At 45.0% G+C, this 19917-nt stretch overlaps 1 protein-coding gene across 2 annotated transcripts in view; it reads right to left on the bottom strand.

The window, feature by feature from the left end:
* The window catches only part of B3GALT1 (beta-1,3-galactosyltransferase 1), a 415780-nt gene that overhangs the window by 27190 nt on the left and 368673 nt on the right, over positions 1-19917 (bottom strand). Inside the window, exon 1 of one of the 2 annotated variants that reach the window (XM_088474895.1) lies at positions 641-717. The exons of the other annotated variant lie outside the window; for it this stretch is intronic. The gene's annotated coding sequence lies outside the window, so the exon portion shown is untranslated. Of the gene's footprint in view, positions 1-640; positions 718-19917 lie in introns of those variants that run through there. 2 annotated transcript variants of the gene reach the window in all.

The raw sequence follows: 19917 nt of genomic DNA, 5'->3' as shown, positions 1-19917 counted from the left end.
TCAGACAAATATGTTTTAACCAATTTGTCTGAACAACCATTTTTGGCTATTTTCCAGTGTTTGTGAGCAAATGGACGATTGTCATTTGCTCCCATATATTACCAGGTTTTTATTTCAACCAGCCAGATTGGACAGATATCTGACAGAAAATTGTATAGTGGATGGACTTTGTGCAGCTGTGATATATTAACAATTATACAATTTTATAGTGAGTTATGTGTAGATTCTGAGTATTAAAGCAATATAATTAATTAAGAGATCTCACCATAAACGCAGTCCAATATTTGTATATATTCTGTGAAGTAGATCTCAGTAAGATTACTATAAGCTTGATTAATACATTTGTTGGGCAATAATTGATGACTGCTTAATGAGCCTATTTTCATAGCCAGCTGTCTGCCTCATTAGGTGATTTGTCAGATGTATCTCTGTATTTTAGTTGCAATATCTTCTGTTACATGAAGCAAGCACATAAACTGTAAATTACCTGGATTGGAAATGTTACATATATACAGCTATACTGTATATTAAGTAGAGAACCTTTTTGTGCTAAATGCAATTAAAAACATGTGCCATTGAGTCCCTGCAATAAACTAGGAGTTGCTCAGAATAGAAAGGGTTACAGGAAAGTTATAATTACAAGCATCTTCTTAATCTCAAATGCCAACTCTTCATACAGTATACTATGACGCTTATCGATCCTGGAGCCAGTACAGGCCTGGGGTTTGATCTTGTGCATTCCTTATCCCCCTAGGTGAAACTATCAATAAGAACCATCCTCAGCACATCTGAGCTGCAGCTGGGCTGACTGATGAGAAGTGGCAGATTGTGCAGTACAGTCACTGGCTCTGCTGGTTTAATAATGTGTCATTTCATCCACTTTGCATGTTTACTAAATATCCAATTTGCTGTGATGGCAATTTGATGGCATGTACAGAATTAACATGGAAGGCATAAACAAGACACACAAAGCTATTTCCTCTGCTCATTATTCTATATTAGTACATGTAGATCTCTGCACACCTGGACTGCAATATTAAAGTGAATCACACAGCACAGTCAGTCTGCTGCTCAATAATGAGATTATACACTGTGTTAAGGCCCCCATACATCAGCAATCTGAAAACCACAATTGAACAATTTGAAGATTTATTGCCCGATTTTAGGATTTCCCAATCTGGCAATCTGCGCCCATACATTACAGATATTTTTCAGTGATTTGCAGAGCGATTACAGCAAACACAGATCTGCCATTGTGGAAAGGCCCATTATTTTATTAGTAACGGTCTGCAAATCTGCTGATTATGGCCATACACTAGCAATTTACAGCCCCAATCCATCTGTGAAATCCAACATGTAGGACAATCTGATTTAACAATTCCAATCACTTTTTGGTTGCAATCTGCGATCTGTGAAGCCCATACACTGCAGACTTTTCATATACAATCGATTGCAAATTGCAGAATTACCACAATCGATTGCTGATGTATGTATGTTAGGTCCTCTGCAGTCTACTTATAGTTACTATACACCAAAGCCAATGATATGCCAATCACAGCTCAAGGAGTATTTCAGTCACAGGATTGCACACTTCTACAGAGGTTTTAGTGTCTGTATAGCCTCCTTTTGGCTGAAGGTGTGTGTGTGGCATCGTTAAACTGATGTTTCTTTACTGGATAATGAAACCTATTGGATTCCTCTCGAGGAATTATCAGAAAAGAAGCATAGGCTTCTATTAGGCAACAACACTTTTCAGAGGTTTGCCCGCATTTTAGTGTTAGTACATCCCACCGTCTATGGAAAGTACACCGTCTTCCTACACCTTGCAAGGCTAACCTTAACAGTACAAGGTATTTAGAGCTACTACCTGCATCCAACCACCATTTGGCTACCACGTCAGGGTTCCAGGCAGAAACATGTAATTAAAGACGGTGTATGACTTTAGGCACCCATACATCAGCAATTGATTGCCGCAATTGTGCAATTTGCAATTGATTGTGTATAAAATCTTTACCTTTTTCAATCGATTCTGCAATCTGCAATCGATTGAAAAATGGAAAGATTTTTAAAAACAATCGATTGCAAATTCCACAATTGCTGCAATCAATTGCTGATGTATGGGGGCCTATTCTTATAGTCTTCTCTGACTGAAGGTGTGTGTGTGTGGAGGGGGGAGTTAGCACCATAATAGCTGGTTGTGAAATGGCTTTAGAGTTTTGTCCTAGGGCACAAATAAGTCACAATGGGGGAGATGTATTATAGCAGCACGTTGAGTGCCACTATAGCGCTTCCTGCTTCACCTCTTTACCAAGGAGAAGCAAGAAGCACTAACTATGAGATGTACGAACATCTCACCGGCTGGAGCGGGGGAGTGGTATGTATTATGTAGCAGTGACAAGGTTGTTCTCTGTATTGTATAGTTATTTCTAGAATGTTCTCTGTACTATATATAGGTAATTAGAAAGCACTATAGTATTGCATATACAGATTGTGAAAAGACAAAAAAAGACCATTGTGCTAAAGGTGCTTGGTTAAAATAAATAACACCTGGCAAAACAGGATTGTGTTCATTTCCAATTTGAAGTATAGAAAAAAAAATAATGTGGCTATGCACAAATATATAAAAATCATTCAGAACCTTTCCTTTACAATAAAAACAGTCATAATTAGACATAAAAGTGCACTGAACAACATTTCAATGATGAAGAAAGTACAATTATTGGTTGAAGTTATATACTGTCACATAAGGGAAGCTCGCTTTATGGCTATATTAGCTTTTTGATTGATAGACGTTTAGTAATAGTTAACACGTAAAGCAATAAAGTTTTTGCATACAGTGCATGTGCAGATTTGAATGTACGCATGTCTGCATATGCAGGGACACCGAAGGGGGGGGGTATTGATCACCCATACCTGGGGTTGATGGAGGGGTCCGATCCGACACCTCCCCCTCTCCCTCTTACCTGTCAGCAGCCCAGCACACGCTGCTATGTGCTAGTCTGAAGTGGGAGACTGCTCGATACTGTTAAGCAGCAGCAGTCTCCTCTCCTTTGCCTGTAGAGGTGAGCGATCACATTGATCGAGCCGCAGTTTTTTCCTAAGGGAGCGTGACCATTAGGCCACACCCCTTCCCCCAGGCCCGGGCCAGCTCTCTACAGCCCTCTGCATATGTCCATCCTAAGATAGACGGAACTTGGCCGGATCTGTCTGTCCGTGAAATATAGCATTTCTAGGTGGAAACTGGGCAGTGACAATGCAATCGCACATAACCGCCATGACTGGTGGGAGTTTAATGGGAGTTAACTCCCTTCCAACCACACTTGGCTTGTACATAGGTAACAAGTCCCTTTTAAACAAATCATATACTGTATAAGACAACGAGCCATGGATGGAAGATCTATTTTTTTCATGTAGTTTATCTTTGATCTGAATATCCACTTTTTTTTTTGCAATTCTAGTTTTTACTGATGGGTTGACATTGATATTGACATTGAAGAAAACAAGCTACAGAAAACTACAAAGAAGAATATATAATTATAACTATGTAAAGTAACTGAAAATGAACATAATAAAGTGTATTTACTATAGCAAAAGAAATTATATGCAAAGCACTGACAGCCTCTGACATCTCTCTTATTATGCTCTGAGATCAACCAAGAAGAAAGAAGAATGACTAATGAGAAGGGTTCAATGGAGAAAGGTGTGAGGTTAGTCATCCGTTACATGGGGAATGGAAACAGTCAGGGGTGAGACATGAAGGGGAAAGGCAGATTGTTGCAGCATCATCTAACTTAGGGCCCGATTCAGAACCGCTCGCTAGGACGCGTTCGCACGCAGCATGCAGATGTTTGCAATCTGCGCATGCATATGCATCGCAGTGCGCGAACCTGTCCATGTGATCGCGAAGCGATCGCCCCTTGTGCATAGACGCCTCGCTAGCTTGAGTGGCAGGACGAGACGTTTGTGGGTGGTGACAGGTTGGTTGATGGAAACGGGGGAGTGGTGGTGCAAACGCAGGTGCGCCTCAGTGTCTCAACGCTGTTTCAGAGGCGTGCATAATTAAGTCACAGCATCTAAGTACAGGTGACATGGCTGAATTTTACACTAAAGCACTCGCAGTGCTTGCTGTAGGGCAGTGTTGGATAACCTTGACACTCCAGCTGTTATGGAACTACATAACCCAGCATGCACTGCTACAGTCTTGCTATTAGGGCATGCTAAAACTGTGGCAGGGCATGCTGGGATATATAGTTCCACAACAGCTGGCGTGTCAAGGTTAGCCAACACTGCTGTAGGGTATGGTCTGCCACAAGTGCTGCGAATGCATCCAATGGTTCTCGATGTTACCGATTGTTGCATATAATTCTTGGAGATGGCATGTATTGCTAAGGGAAAGAGGGCGTCTTAAGACAGGCTGGTGGGCATCTACATACACACCGCGATTGCACGCCAAGACATAGTGGGTGTGCTAATGCCTTGCTGTGCGATTGCGGGATTTGCATACTTTTGCTGCGTGAGAACGCATCTTGCGAGCGGGTCTGAATCGGGCTCTTAGATCTGAGGTAAGAGGTTGTACTTTTTTTTACCAGTCTGATTGAAACAAGACATTCACTGTTTCAAACGGATGACCTGCATACAATATTTATCAACAACAACAAACTAGTCATTTTCTAAAAGTAGAATTGGAAAATTCCAGTAAGGGCCTAGAGATCAAATAACATTTTAATAACTACAAAACTGTAATTTCATGTTTATGTTCTTCAAGATATCTGATTTGTTTCAGTTCTCATACCTCCCTACCTCTTAAACTTCAGAGTAAAGGGACGATAATCTTTCCTAAGGACAAGGAACATATCTGGATACGGAGTTATCCAAGTTTGTTTCTAACTGTTAGGATCTGCGGTTAGCAGATCATATTGTTTGCAGTTCCCAGGCTTCCATACATCAGAGATTGAATGCAGCAACCGTGCAAATTGCAATCGATTGTGTGTCAAAATCTTTCCCTTTTTCAATCGATGGCAGAATTGCCACCATCGATTAAAAAAGGGAAAAATATTGATACACAATTGATTGATTGCAGCAATCGTGCAATTTGCAATCTCTGATGTATCGGGGCCTTCAGTTGCTACTGACACACTACACTAATTACTGCCTGTCTGTGTGCAGTATCAGCTGCACACTAATTGATTCTCCTGTCTGTGCACAACCCAGGTGCACACTAGTCTGTTATTAGGGAGGCTTGCTAGGTTTGCTTTGATTGGGCCCTGTATCTGTTAAATTCCAGCCAGCCCTTCACTCCATGCCGGTGATAACGGTGCACATGTTTCCGATTCTGGCATAGTCTCCTGTATTCAGTCAAGTTCCCAGTATCCAGTCAGCTTTATTGTTCCAGCCGTTTGTGTCATCTAGGTGGCACGGTCTGCATTACCACCTTCTGCCGTTTGTGTCATCCAGACGGCACAGACCGCACTCAGGGCCTGATTCTGACCCGCTCGCGAGCGCTGAGTGCTCGCAAGCGGGTCGATGGTGCCCAAGTGCGCATGCGCATGACAGAGGCGGCTCCGTCGTGCGCATGCGCGAGACCCGAATAACGACGGCCAAGCCGTCGTTAAGGGGCTCGCACCAAAGGGGGCGTGCTGTCGATGGTGATTGACAGCATGCCCCCTTTGGTGGGCATGCCGGGGGCGTGGCTGCCCAGATGGAGGCGTTCCCATCGGAACGCCTACCGTCTGGGTCCGGCCCCACTGACATCACTAGTGATGTCAGTGGGAGTGCTTTTGGCTCTGATAGACTCTGATAGACCAAAAGCACTCCTGGGCTTGCGGCAGTGAGACCCTACCGCAGGGTCTCGTCGCTAGCCCGATGGTCGCGATGGTCTTGACCATTGCGACCATCATCATGGCCGCTCCAAATAGTAAGAGCGCCGGCCCTGATTCAGAGCGAGCGCTCTGTCAGAGCGTCCGGCTCTGAATCAGGGCCTCAGTGTCCAGAGTGAGCAACCCAGCATCCAGTGGCTTGTATCAACCCGGCAGCACAGGTCGCACACATCAAAGGCTGCTCCCTTCCTACAAATCCTAACATTATCACTGGCCAGATATATATAAAAAAATATTATTATTGTGATTTGTCATGGAGCCTGGGCAGAATCCGGTGCAAATTCTGGCATCCCAGATTCAGGTGCTCACTCAAAAAGTGCAGGAACTAAGGGGTACATTTACTAAGAATCGAGATAGGTCGAGTTTTTTTTTTCAATCTCGATTTGTATCACCTAAACTCGGGCTTGTTTTTTTTGTTTGGTTTTGGAAATTTACTAAGAAGCGAGTTTAGCTGAAAGTGAGATTTCCGAAGGTGAAGCAAATCGAGATTTCTCTCCCTAGTTAAAAGTGAAGATGTGATTACTGGCCCGAGATTGCATTGTTTTCTCACCGCAAATCTTGCCCGAGCTAGCAGCCAGCACATATCAGTGAGATATGTGCTGGCTGCTTGTGTTCTACCTGTAAAAAATGGGTTTGTTTGATAAAAAAAAAAGACATGAGGTCCCCCCCCCCCAAAACACTAACCAGCCCCGGACTTGCCAGCCTGTCCTGGTACCTAAAATTATGGGGACCAAAATGAATAGGATTACCCCGTAAATTAGGTACCAGCACCAGGCTGCAGGAACAGGGCTGGTTTTAAATATAGGGGCAAAAAAATTGCGTAGGGGTACCCCTATATTTAAAACCAGCCCTGGACCCTTACTATCGGGGGGCTGTTGCCACAGCCAGGGGAGCCCTTTCACCGGCCCCCCCAGCCGCAGCATCAGTCCTGACCCCTGACCGTTTTACAAGGAGTCGTAAGGACTTTGTGAACTTTCGAGAAAGCTGTAAGCTTTACTTTAAACTCAGGCCTCTGTCTTCTGGTTCCGCAGTTCAGTGACTCGGGATTGTGATCTCTCTTTTACAGGGAGACCCTCAAACTTGGGCCTTCAGTCTTCCTTCCGCTTCTACTGCACTGCAGACTGTGGATTACTTTTTCTCTGCTCTGGGGTTGCTTTAAGATGACCCAGACAAGGCAGCCATGGCAGAGGCTAGTTTTCGGTCTCTTACACAGGAGAGTAGGGCAGCAGAGGATTATTTTACGGAGTTCCAGAAATGGGCCATAGACTCAGGGTGGAACGATTCGGCTCTTCGGAGTCAGTTCCGATGGGGCCTATTGGATCAGATTAAGGACATCCTTGTCCAACATCCTTCTGCAGACACTCTGGATGACCTTATGAGTCTGACAATCCACATCGACCGACGTCTCCGAGAGCGTAGGTTGGAGAAGAATCTGCCTCCACAAGCTCCTCGTTCTCCACTTTGGATGCCTGCTGGTGAACAGGAGGAACCCATGCAACTGGGAGCTTTCCGTCTCCCTGTTGAAGAGAGACGAAGAAGACGCACACTGGGACTGTGCATGTATTGTGGGGGTAAGGGTCATATGGCCCAACTTTGTCCCATCAAGTCGAGAAAAGACAAGGTCTAGATGCTTGTGGAGAGTTGCATCTAGGCCTTGCATCCATCTCTCCTAGAAATTAAGTCTATTTTCCCACTATACTCAAGTCTTCTTTTGGCCAGGTCTCTGTGTCAGCCTTCATTGATAACGGAGCCGCAGAGAACTTCATGGAGTCATTTTTTGAGACCTTGGGGCTTTCTCCAGAACCTTTGTGTACCCCGGTTGCAGTTGTTGGACTAGATGGCAAGGATCTTTCTTCAGTTCCCATTTCCTACAGTACGCCTCCTACACAGTAGACCATTGGAGCTCTTCTTCGGGAAGATCTGTCCTTTCTCCTCCTACAATGCCCATTGACCCCAGTGGTACTGGGCTTGCCATGGCTGAAAAATCATAGCCCCGTTATCCACTGGCAAACTGGGGAGATTCTACAATGGGGATCCTCCTGTCTCGCTCATTGTTTGTCTCGTCCAGTTGGTCTTGCTGCTGTCATTCCGTCTGAGACTTCCATGGACCCCATTCCTTATCGTGACCTGGCAGAGGTGTTTTCTAAAAAGAAAGCCAATGTTCTTCCACCACATCGGTCCTTCGACTGTGCCATCGACTTGATACCTGATGCCAGACTACCTAAAGGTAGGCTATACGCCTTGTCAGTTCCTGTGGATAAGGCGATGCAGGAGTACATCCAAGATGCTCTAGTGAAATAATTTATTCGGCCATCCAAGTCCCCGGTAGGTGCCGGCTTCCTTTTTGTTCAGAAAAAGGATGGATCCCTCTGACCCTGCATCAATTTTAGAGGGCTGAACAAAATCACCATTAAGAATGCCTATCCCTTATCAATCATCTCAGACCTGTTTGATCAGCTACAGGAGGCCTCTATCTTCTCAAAGATTGATTAAATGGTGCTTACAACTTTATCCACATCCGGAAAGGAGATGAATGGAAGACGGCTTTTAACACCCACTTGGGGCATTTTTAATATCAGTTTATGCCCTTTGGTCTCTCCAACACCCCAGCTGTCTTCCAGGCCATTATCAATGAGGTCTTGAGGGATTTTCCGGGGGTCTTTGCTGTTGTCTATTTGGATGACATCCTTATTTTTTCCAAATCCATGGAACAACACTGACAACACATGAGGCTAGTACTGCAAAAACTCCTAGATAATAGTTTGTATGCCAAGTTGGAGAAATGCGAGTAAAAGAGGTAAAAGAGATCTCCTTCTTGGGCTACATAATCTCCGCTAGTGGATTCTCCATGGATCCAAGTAAGGTGAAGGCTTTCCTAGATTGGGAACAACCCACATCGTTAAATGTCATTCAGCGGTTCTTAGGATTTTCTAGTTATTACCGCTGATTCATCAAATCTTTTTCCACTATTGTCTCTCCCATTGTGGACTTAACCAAGAAAGGGGCGGATGTCGGTAATTGGTCTCCCAGAGCCGTTCAGGCTTTCAATCTCCTCAAGATGGCGTTTGTGTCCGCTTCGGTCCTCCGACATCCTAATCCCGACCTTCCCTTTATGGTGGAAGTGGACACCTCTGACGTTGCAGTAGGGACCATTCTTTCTCAGAGAGATTTGGAGGACAATAAACTACATCCATGTGCCTTTTTCTCTCGGAAATTTCAGTCAGCAGAGAGAAATTATGATGTGGGCAACCAAGAACTTCTGGCCATATAGTGGGCATTTGAGGATTGGTGACACTGGTTAGAGGGGGCTAACCATGTTGTTTCTGTGCTGATGGATCATAAAAATCTGGCCTATATTGAGTCTGCCAAGAGACTGAATGCTAGACAGGCGCGATGGGCCCTGTTCTTCACACGGTTTAACTTTACCATCTCCTTTCGGCATGGGACTAAGAATGTGAAGGCCCTTTCCCATAGTTTTCCTCTTGGCCAGGATCCTGCTGTTGGAGAAGAAACCATTATCCCTTCTTGGCCTTGACAAGAACCTTGGCAGACTCCCTGAAGTGGTGCCAATCTGTAGCTCCTCCTGAGATGCCTCCAGGATTAATTTTTGTTCTGGTAAGGCAGTCCTTAAGGAATTCCACTCGTCCAAGGCTGTTGGACATCCAGGCATTTCCAAGACTCTGTAACTGCTTTCTCGCTGTCTGGTGGCAGTCCATGTCTCATGACGTTCATGAGTTTGTGGCAGCTTGTGAGGTCTGCTCTAGAAACAAGACGCTCCGTACTACTCCTTCTGGTCTGCTGCGTCCATTACCAACTCCTCTCAGACCTTGGACACATATCGCAATGGACTTCATGGTGGATCTTCCATCATCTTCCTGTTGCACAATCATCTGGACCAATGTGGACTGCTCAGCAAGTTGCCTTCAGCCAAAAAACTGGCAGTTCTTTAAGTCCAACATGTTTTTAGACCTCATGGACTTCCCGTGGAAAGCGTCTCTGACCATGGTACTCAATTCGTTTCTCAGTTCTGGAGGTGCTTCTGTGCTGATCTGGGCATTTATGTTAGTCTGTCTTCAGGGTATCAACCACAGTCCAATGGACAGACGGAGTGGGTCAATCAAACACTGGAGCAGTACCTTCATTGCTTTATTTCCAAGTGTTAAAACAACTGGGTGTCTCTGATGACATTCGCCGAATTTGCTTACAGCAACTCCTGCCACTCCACCTCTGCAGTGTCTCTGTTTTTCTGCAACTTCGGGATTCATCCGAGGAGTAATTCCTTTGAGACTTCAGCTTCCACCACTCCTCCTCCTTCGCCTGTGTCAAGGTTACGTGTAGTTTGGAAGAAAGTGCATCAGTCCCTACTTCAAGCTTTTGATCATTCCAAGGTCTGGGCAGACAGACATTGTAGGCCCTGTGCCCTGTGGTCTCAAAGTGGGGGATTTGGTCTGGCTGTCCGCCAGAAACATTAACCTATGTCGGAGGTCACAAAAATTAAGACCTCACTTCATCAGTCCGTTCAGGATTATTTCTCAAGTTAATCCTGAAGTTACCCCGGACTCTCAAAATCAATAATTCTTTTCATTATTCTCTTCTGAAACTGTTTTTTCTCTCCACCAGGTTTTCCCTTAGACATTCAGTTAGACCTCCACCAGTGCTTGTCCAGGGGCACCATAACTTTGTCCTTGACAAGGTCTTGGACTCCAAAATTTCTAGAGGTGGTCTTCAGTTTCTTGTACATTGGAAGGGGTATGGACCAGAAGAGCGTTCCTGGATTCCTGAAAGATCATTACATTACAGTATCAGCTGCACACTAATTGATTCTCCTGTCTGTGCACAGCCCAGGTGCAAGTCTGTCATTAGGGAGGCTTGCTAGGCTTGCTTTGATTGGGCCCTGTATCTGTTATATTCCAGCCAACCCTTCACTCCATGCCGGTGATAACGTTCCACATGTTTCCGGTTCTGGCATAGTGTCCTGTATTCAGTTGAGTTCCCAGTATCCAGTCAGCTTTATTGTTCCAGCCGTTTGTGTCATCTAGGCGGCACGGTCTAATTATCACCTTCTGCCGTTTGTGTCATCCAGGTGGCACAGACCGCACTCAGTGTCCAAAATACGCAACCCAGCGTCCAGCGGCTTGTGTCAACCCGGCGGCACAGGTCGCACACCATTGTACGCTATTGTGTGTACTACCGCTAGTGTCATCCCAGCGGCACTTAGCGCACCTCAGCGTCCTGTGTACATAATCTACTATACTGCTGCTAGAGTCATCCCGGCAGCACTTAGCGCACCTCAGTGTCCTGTGTACACAATCTTGAGTACTGCGCTAGTGTCAACCCAACGGCACTTAGCGCACCTCAGCGTCACCTTGAGAGGTCTGCAAGCCCAGATGCTGCTCCTTGGCCCAATAGCCACATCAAGCCAAGGTTACCAGACCTCAAGGCTGCTACACAGCCCAAAGGCTGTTCCTTGGCCCAAAGGTCACATCAAGCCAAGGTTGCCAGCCTTCAAGGCTGCTACACAGCCCAAAGGCTGCATCTAGCCAAGGTTTCCAGCACTCAAGGCTGCTACTCAGCCCAAAGGCTGCATCTTGGCCCAAAGGCTGCATCTAACCAAGGTTTCCAGCCCTCAAGGCTGCTACTCAGTCCAAAGGCTGCATCTCGGCCCTAAGGCCGCATCTAGCCAAGGTTTCCAGCCCTCAAGGCTGCTACACAGCCCAAAGGCTGCCACACTACTCTTAGACGTACATCTCTGCCCTCGATGCTGTGTAGGACTAGGCTCTTTGGTAATCATCCCTACAAATCCTAACACTAACTTTAGTATAGAATACTGTAAACTCAAAGTCTAGAAAATGATGCCTCTATTTTCAGCCCCTATTTTGATTGCGCCCCCCGTTTTGTACATTTATGTGTCTCCTAGACAGGACAAGTGGCTACACTGTAAACCAGCCTGCTCCTGGGACACCTATCCATAGCAATTGAGGATGAGAACAGTGTTCCAATCTAGGAGAGATACTTCTGCCAACTGTAACGGAGGCAAAAAAACATCTAAGAGAATAGAAGCTGACAGGTTTCCATTATGCACCCTCACACCATCTGAAGTTATTTACAGGGTCTGTAATAATAAGCCTTGACAGATGCATACCTCAGGATTTGGGAACAGTAAAGGTGCGTGATGCTATATTTCAAATCTCTTTGTGCTGATTCTCTTGTGGATATCTTTGTAGATCACCAGGAACCACAGTCTTTGGGAGAGCTTTTTGGTGCCCATTTATAATTTAATATTTGCGGTGTATTTGCCATAAATGGCCACCACACATGTGTGATCTGTAGACCACGCATGTGCAGTATTCCCAACACAGGAGTGAAGAGACTGCTGATGCGGTAACTTCACTCCCAGCACATCGCAGGTGCATTTTGTTTAGGAGTGGCCATCGGTATGGTTACCATCAATGGCAAAATAGCAATTGGCCACTGATGGTAACCAACTATGCAATGGATGACCATCGGTGTCTTTACCAGACCGATGGTCATCCCGGTTCTATCATTGACTGGCTCGTGGGCCAATCAGAACCAGGGGCGTGGCTTTGCAGGTGTTGGGGGGCAGAGCTATGCTCCGTGGACGGCACCTTGCTAAAAAAAATATATATATTCGGTTATGTTCTTCCATCGATGGAGGGAAACCATCTGGTTCTCCCCCAGTGGTAGGAAAATCATTCAACATCGGCCATAAACCATCGATGATTATGATCCCCAATTTTGTTACATTCCAGCGCTATGATTGCATCCTGAAATTCGATGCAAAGATCGCGCCGAGATCGCATTTCAAATGCGATCATTAATAAATGTGCCTATTTATCTTTTACAGCTCATTTAGTTAATTTTTGTAGTTTATGGAAGCCGAGAGCAGGGTTGGTGATCGCAGCGGGAGCAGATGTTGCAATTGTGCCGGATTATAGGCTAAGAAAACTGCTCAGACTGCTATTGGTCTGTGCAGGCACAGTCCTTCTAGCCTATGCATGTGAGTCTACTTATCTTCCGTATACAATTGTTTAACGTTTGCTATCAAGTCACCATCGACAGTCAGGCTCAAGCCATGCCTCCCTACTGTGACTTTCTATAGTGTTTAATGTATTAGTGAATATAAGCTACTTATGTCCATTTCCAATTTCAAGTTAATAAAAGCCAATCTTTCCACTGCCTTCATTCATCACGTTGCCTATTCAGCTTACATACTCAAATGCATAAAGCAGGAGTTATGCAACTTATAATATAAAGGTTGAATCAGAAATTTTAATGGTGCTTGTCAAACAATATATATCATTAAGTCTCCAAAAATCAGAACATAAAAAAGGATAATGCAATAGAATTTAGAATAACTATTATGAATATATGAGCTCTATAACGACAAAACACTATTCAATGCAAATCGACGTTCAAGGGTAAATTTATTATAGATTTTAGTTTTCTTATTTATAGGGTATGTAGTCTAAGATTACAACATAGAACTTGCTAAAGTAAAACATTGTTCTCCACTTTTGTGAAAACTATATTTCCATGGAAATGCTATTAAGATTTATTATCTAAGAATTAAACCACCATAAAAGGACTATAAAAACCATTTGTACAGCTTATATTGCTGATAATACGTTTAATGCACTACAAGGCACATACTGAATAACAAGTGCCCTACAAATAGCATTGAACACTGAATCGTCCATCCCGCACATGCTCTTTGGAGGCCTCCTCTCTGAGGGGTATATTTACTAAAATTAGAGTTTTTAGAAGTGGAGCTGTTGCCCATAGCAACTAGAGATGAGCGGTTCGGATTCTGTGGAACATTGGGGATCTGAGTCCACCCGAACCCTGTTTGGGTGTTCCCCGCCTGACTCGGATCCCCGTTCGGGGCCGAACGGCGGCCGCCTGATGTCGGATTCTCACTAGAGAATCCGACATCAGGGCTCCTATTGTGTAGGGCAGAGCAGCGCTCTGCCCTACACAGACACAAACACACAGCCGCCAGCGGCAGCTGTTTGTTTGTTACACAGACTCTCATTGGCTGCTGCACGGAGGGAGCCGGCCAGAGCTCACACATGAGCTCCGTCTTCCGGCTCCCTCCTCAGCGTGTGACAGCAGAACGGATGGCGCGGGAGCGGGAATTCAGGTAAGTTTTTATTTATTTTTTTATTTGTGCAAGGGCCGGGGGCGCTACTGGGGGGGGGGTCTGCTACTGGGGGTGCGGGGTGGCCATACTACTGGGGGGGGTCTGCACTACTGGGGGAGGTCTGCTACTGGGGGGCTATACTACTGAGGGGCCTGCTACTGGGGGGTCTGCTACTGGGGGGGCCATACTACTGAGGGGCCTGCTACTGGGGGGGCCATACTACTGGGGGGGGCATACTACTGGGGGGGCTTACTACTACTGGGGGGGGGCTGCTACTGGGGCAGCCTACTACAGGGGGGCCATACTATAGGGGGGGCCCTTACTACAGGGGGGGCTACTACTGGGGCAGCCTACTACTGGGGGGGCCTGCTACTGGGGCAGCCTACTACTGGGGGGCCATACTACTGGGGGGGCATACTACTGGGTGGCATGCTAATGGGGGGCATACTACTGGGGGGGACTGCTAATGGGGGGCATACTACTGGGGGGGCCTGCTAATGGGGGGCATACTACTGGGTGGCATACTACTGGGGGGGCCTGCTAATGGGGGGCATACTACTGGGGGCACTGCATAGTGGACCCTACTACTAAGGGGACTGCATAGGGGGCACCACTGCTGGGGACATTGTGTAAGGGACACCGCTACTGTGGGCATTGTGTAAAAGGGGCACTACTGTGGACATTGTGTAAAAGGGTCACTACTGTGGGCATTGTGTAAAAGGGGCACTACTGTGTGTCGTAACATAAATAAGAGACACTACTTTATGGTGTAATGTGAATTAGGCCCTATGTGAGGTGTAATGCGAATAAGATTGTGCACTGTGACTTCTAGAGCCGTAGCCCACTTTGTAAACAAGTACTGTGATTCTGCTGGCCGTAGTGGGTGCACTACTTTTCATTTCTGCCACTGCTGTGTGGCAATGTGTCATAGATGTGCTTTATACTGTGGTGTCTGTGTCGTTGTGCCGCTGCTTTGTCGCTTAGTAACCATTCAGCTCACTGCAACCTTTGGCCAATAATGTTGAAAACAATATTATAAGCTGTGATATGGTCTACATTGACTGGAAATTAATGTTATTGAGGTTAATAATACTCTAGGAAGAAAAAAATACCAATTTATGTGATCCAAATCCAAATCCAAAGCCTGTCACCGCAGTTTGGCAAATCCAAATCCAAAGCCGGACGACGGATTAGAACCAAATCCAAATCCGGCAAAAATGGTCGCACATCCCTAATAGCAACCAATCATTTATCTAACAACTTCTAGAAGATAATAGCTAGAATCTGATTGGTTGCTATGGGCAACATCTCCACTTCTAAAAACTCTCACTTTAGTAAATATACCCCTGATTCTCTAAGAGCAGAATGGAGGATGTGGGAAAGTGTCCCGATTATTGCCGGGTCTCCTCACCTCTAGACTCATAACAGATATGCCGCCTGCAGTGGCGGTAGTTCCACCACAATCCACAACATTTTTTAAGCAGCAATACGCACTGGTCTTAATCTGTTGGACATTGAGCCCCTGCAGTTGTTCCACTATGAGCGATCCACCAGCTACTAGAAAGTGTGATTACACAACTTACCCTCTGAGTAACTATAATATTGTTGTCCTAGAATGTCCATCTGCATCCACAGCATTCTAGGGCATGAATTTGATTAATGTTTCTGCCATAGTGTATGCTGGCTAGAAGCAAAGCAGAAACATATAACCTGTATATTATAGATAAAACAGATAAATATATTAAAACTTTTTCTCTGCAGACATCATATGTACATAAAAGTTCTAAATATACAGTTACACTATAATTCAGAGTGTGAAAGAGAGTGAGAGAAAGTTTAAAGTTGTTCTCTTCAGGCTATATAGTGGGCAAGTTGGCATAGCCGGGATGCATGGTACAGCATAGGAGGGCATGGCCAGAGGTGTGTGCGGGTAGTCCAGGTGTACATGGGTGCCGAAAGGGGGGGAGCGGGTACAGTTTACCTGGGCCTGGGCTTGCTAGAAGGGCCCGGCGGGGCCCGGGTCGCGTCGCCCCCCCTCCCACACAGCAGCTAAACACACAGCTTGTGCTGGGCTGCTGTGTGAGACTGCTCGCGGCTGCTGCAGCAGCCGGAGCAGTCTCCTATGGCTGTGGGGTGGAGCGATCACACTGATCGCGCCCCCCCCTGCTTAGCACCAGGCTGGGGGCCTTACAGCGGCCCCCTCCCTGGCGCTGAAAAGGTGATTATTATTTCTTTTTTTTTCAAGGGGGCGAGGCCACGTCTCCCGCGATTAGGCCATGCCCCCTCCATTACCCGGGCCCGACCAGGCTCTCAACGGCCCTGCGGGGGTATGGGGATGGCGGGAAATTTGCCCACTTTTCTAGGCGGCCAGTAGAGCCACACAATTTTCGGGAGCCTTCCATTCCAGGAAAATAGGTAAGTATGTATGAAACAGTAATTAATAATGAAATTAAAAATTATAAAGCTTATCTGCAGGCAAGATATTTATAAAAATGAGTTTAGTAGCATATAGCTGATCTTGTTACACATTATTAGGATTTGTGACAGACTGGCTGCAGCCCATGACAGACACAGAGGCGTCTCTATAATGAATGCAGGGTGTGCGGTGCACACGATCCCCTAGGTCCAGAGGGGCCCACACCCTGCACCCATAGTGTTATACAATAAACACAGGGAAAATGGTGGAGGCTATTTTCCCACATACGCAGTACTGGTGTTCCCGGGAATAAGGTGTGAGGCTCCATTTTCCTGGAGACGTGCTCATGCTCAGTAGATTCTGGCACCAAGCCTCCTCCTGGAGAGGAGTTTTGGAAAGTTGGTGAGTATGGCACAGGCCCTGTCTCATAAAAATGCCCCTGGACAGATAATCAACTTGTGGCACTTATGTAATGAAGTGCAGCTTCAACGTAACACAACTCTGTAATTATCAGAATGCTTGTCTTTCATTAGGACATTATTCAAAAATATAGATGATTAAAGTTGTAAGTAATCACACTGCTCAAATTATGAACATAAATACTGTATTTGAATATGTGCATTCACTCTACACCCTAGTTACCACTCTACTCTATCTCAGCTTGCCAATCATTACAACATACCTCACCATTTACCAGTAGGATCTTTCCCAGAGTATCTATAGTTATAACGTAGGTCACCAATAGCCAATCTGATTTGCCCTAGGTTGTGTATTATTATAACATTCCTCACCAATTACTAGTGCGATCTTCCTCAGGTTGTCTATCATTATAACATACCTCCTATCTCTATATTTCTTTATAGATGCTGGACGTCAGTGTGGTTATTGAGAATGGCAGAGTTATAAGTATCGTTTCCAAAGTTATTTGTACTGACAGGATGGAGCTAAGCCCCACCCCCCGGCAACCGCTAAGCTCCGCCCTAATTTTTGGTTGGCCCGCAGCTGACATACCGGCAGTAGAGGTGACCATCGAGGGGGTGCAAACCATGGTTTGTGCGCCATCAATGGTAATCACCGATGGGCCCATTGATGGTAAACATCGATGGATACCCCACCGATGGCCTTCCCTACTTCCTAGTATAGCGGGCAGGATGGGGAGATTTAATAGGGAATTTGTGGGTCAGTGAGGAGGGGGGCATGGCTAAATGGTGCAATTTGCATAATTTAGCCCCGCACCCTCCTCGTGGGTCAACAAATTGTAAACTTTTCCCAGAAAGGGGCATGGCCTAATTGCATCATCAGCCCAACCTGCCCCCTGAACCGGCCTCTAGCAGCAGCTCTTGAGGCTGCTCCCGGAAAGGATGTCTATAAAGTACAGTAGGTAAGTATGGGATATGAGTATAAATGCAGTAACTACGCCACATGAAAGAGATTGGGTAATCAGTGTACATTGCAGATGGAATGTGGCCAGTCAGATGGGTGCATGTTCGTCGTAGCACTAGGTTGTGTCTTTGATGGGTATCCTTAGCAGCCCACTTTAGATGGACAGATTAGAACATCAATAATTGTAGGTGGGTCGGGGATCACAAACTAGACCACTCCCACAGAATGGAGGTTGCGCCTCACACTCTGAGCTCGTAAACTAGATTCCATTGACAGGGAGCCAGTTATACACTCTACTCTTGCCTGCAGACCGTAAGTCAGATAAGCTCAGTCAGAACTCGACCCACCGTAAGTTCAAAAATGGTGTTATATAAAGTTTTTATATCTTTGGATATACACCAAGTGGACCAATAACAAGTTATTACAGAAGAACAATTACAGCTCAGTAGCATAGTAAATAAAGTGACCGTTAGTTACATTTCAAACTGGTCAGAAAGTTACGCTACATCATTGAAACTATGCTGTTCATTTGCTATTGAAACAGTTATACAGAAAACAATTGTATACAATCCTTTAGGCAGCTGTTCCACATTGCAAGTCCGTGTATTTGCATTATTTCCTTTTACCGTGGTGCCAATGTGTGATACAGAAGTCAGATAATAGATCATATTTTTGCATCCCAGTGCAGTAAAGAACAAAAGTCAACAGTTTTTTGTTATTTTTTAAAGAGAAATTATATCCAGCTGCTTAATTTTCAATTTCTATGTGTGTTCATGGTTCATCTTAATTTGTAACCTCCGTCTTGTTTCCTTCAATTATAATTATCAGAAGCATTTGTTACAGAAGATTAAGAAAACTGTGCGGATTGCATTAAATCGGCCTGCTTGAGACAGAGGTCTTGGAGGACTTTGTGCACATCAATCTTCCTTCCTTATAAGGCTCCTCTAATGTAACAGTTGGTATAATAAAACTGTGCAATTAGTTTCAGTCAATAAAAATATTTAATCTCTACTTTGTTTCAAAACAACATTATTAAATAACTCATTGGAATGAAATATGACCCCTGAGGAAGGCCCACCGAAATATGAATGTAATTAGTTACGCATCAGTTATTAAGCAGCATAAAAATTATACAGCAAGACGTTTTCCAGTTATAAAGATTTATCATTCAATCATTTCTGAGAGTTGATACTTGTTTTCCTAAAGACCAAAATAAGAATTTGGTAGTATGATTTTTTTATTATTTAACTACAAGTTAAGAAATTTAAAAAAAAAAATAATTGTGGTGTTTTGTTGTGGGCGGTGTTTGTAAAAGTGGGGCGGAGTATACAGCATGGATAAACTGCATATTAGTGACATACTGTAAAGCTGGGTACACACTGACGGATATATTGGCCAATCAATTGTACAAGGAGTTGTGAGTGGTAAATGTAAATCGATAAAAATGTGTCCATCAATTTGGTCGCATTTTGAAGGGAAAAGGAGCAGCAAACATCATTAACATTCAACTCTGCATGAGCCCCAGTGTGAGCCTATTAAATGTGTTGTGGGGTAGTGCCTGAGGAGGTGATGGGGAGGGCATCTAGTTTACTCAGAAAGCATGCATGGTTCCCGTGCACACTGTTATTTCAATACTTGTATTGGGGCGTGGGGCCCAGATACACGATCCCGAATGCATATGTTTGTGCTTTTGCCAATGGGATGAAGCACTGTACTGTATATAATCACTTACAGTATGTTAAAGGTGTTTTTCCACAGCAGTAGGGCATTTCCATAGTGGGTCATATAATGGTTTCCTTTCTGTATAGTGCATGTAACATTTATAGAGTATCTACAAACATAAACATGAAAAGTTGGATCGTCCCCTTTGCCGACTCCAAGAATTGATCCTGTGGCTCCACCTTTACGCTGGCGTGATTGTGGACAGGAGTGCACCCTGCGCCACATCTTCTGGGATTGTCGAATATTAACACTCCTATGGAAAAGTACATTGCCTTATCTCATCTATAAGTTCACTCATGTTCTTTCTTAATCTGCTCTTCCACAGACATTCCCTGGCACACCCAACCACATTCTGGATG

Source organism: Taudactylus pleione, unplaced genomic scaffold (assembly GCF_031769625.1).
Source record: "Taudactylus pleione unplaced genomic scaffold, aTauple2 ptg000156l, whole genome shotgun sequence".
Classification (NCBI taxonomy): Eukaryota; Metazoa; Chordata; class Amphibia; order Anura; family Myobatrachidae; genus Taudactylus; species Taudactylus pleione.
Note: the sequence above shows the minus strand (reverse complement) of the source record. Positions and strands in the feature narration are given on the sequence as shown.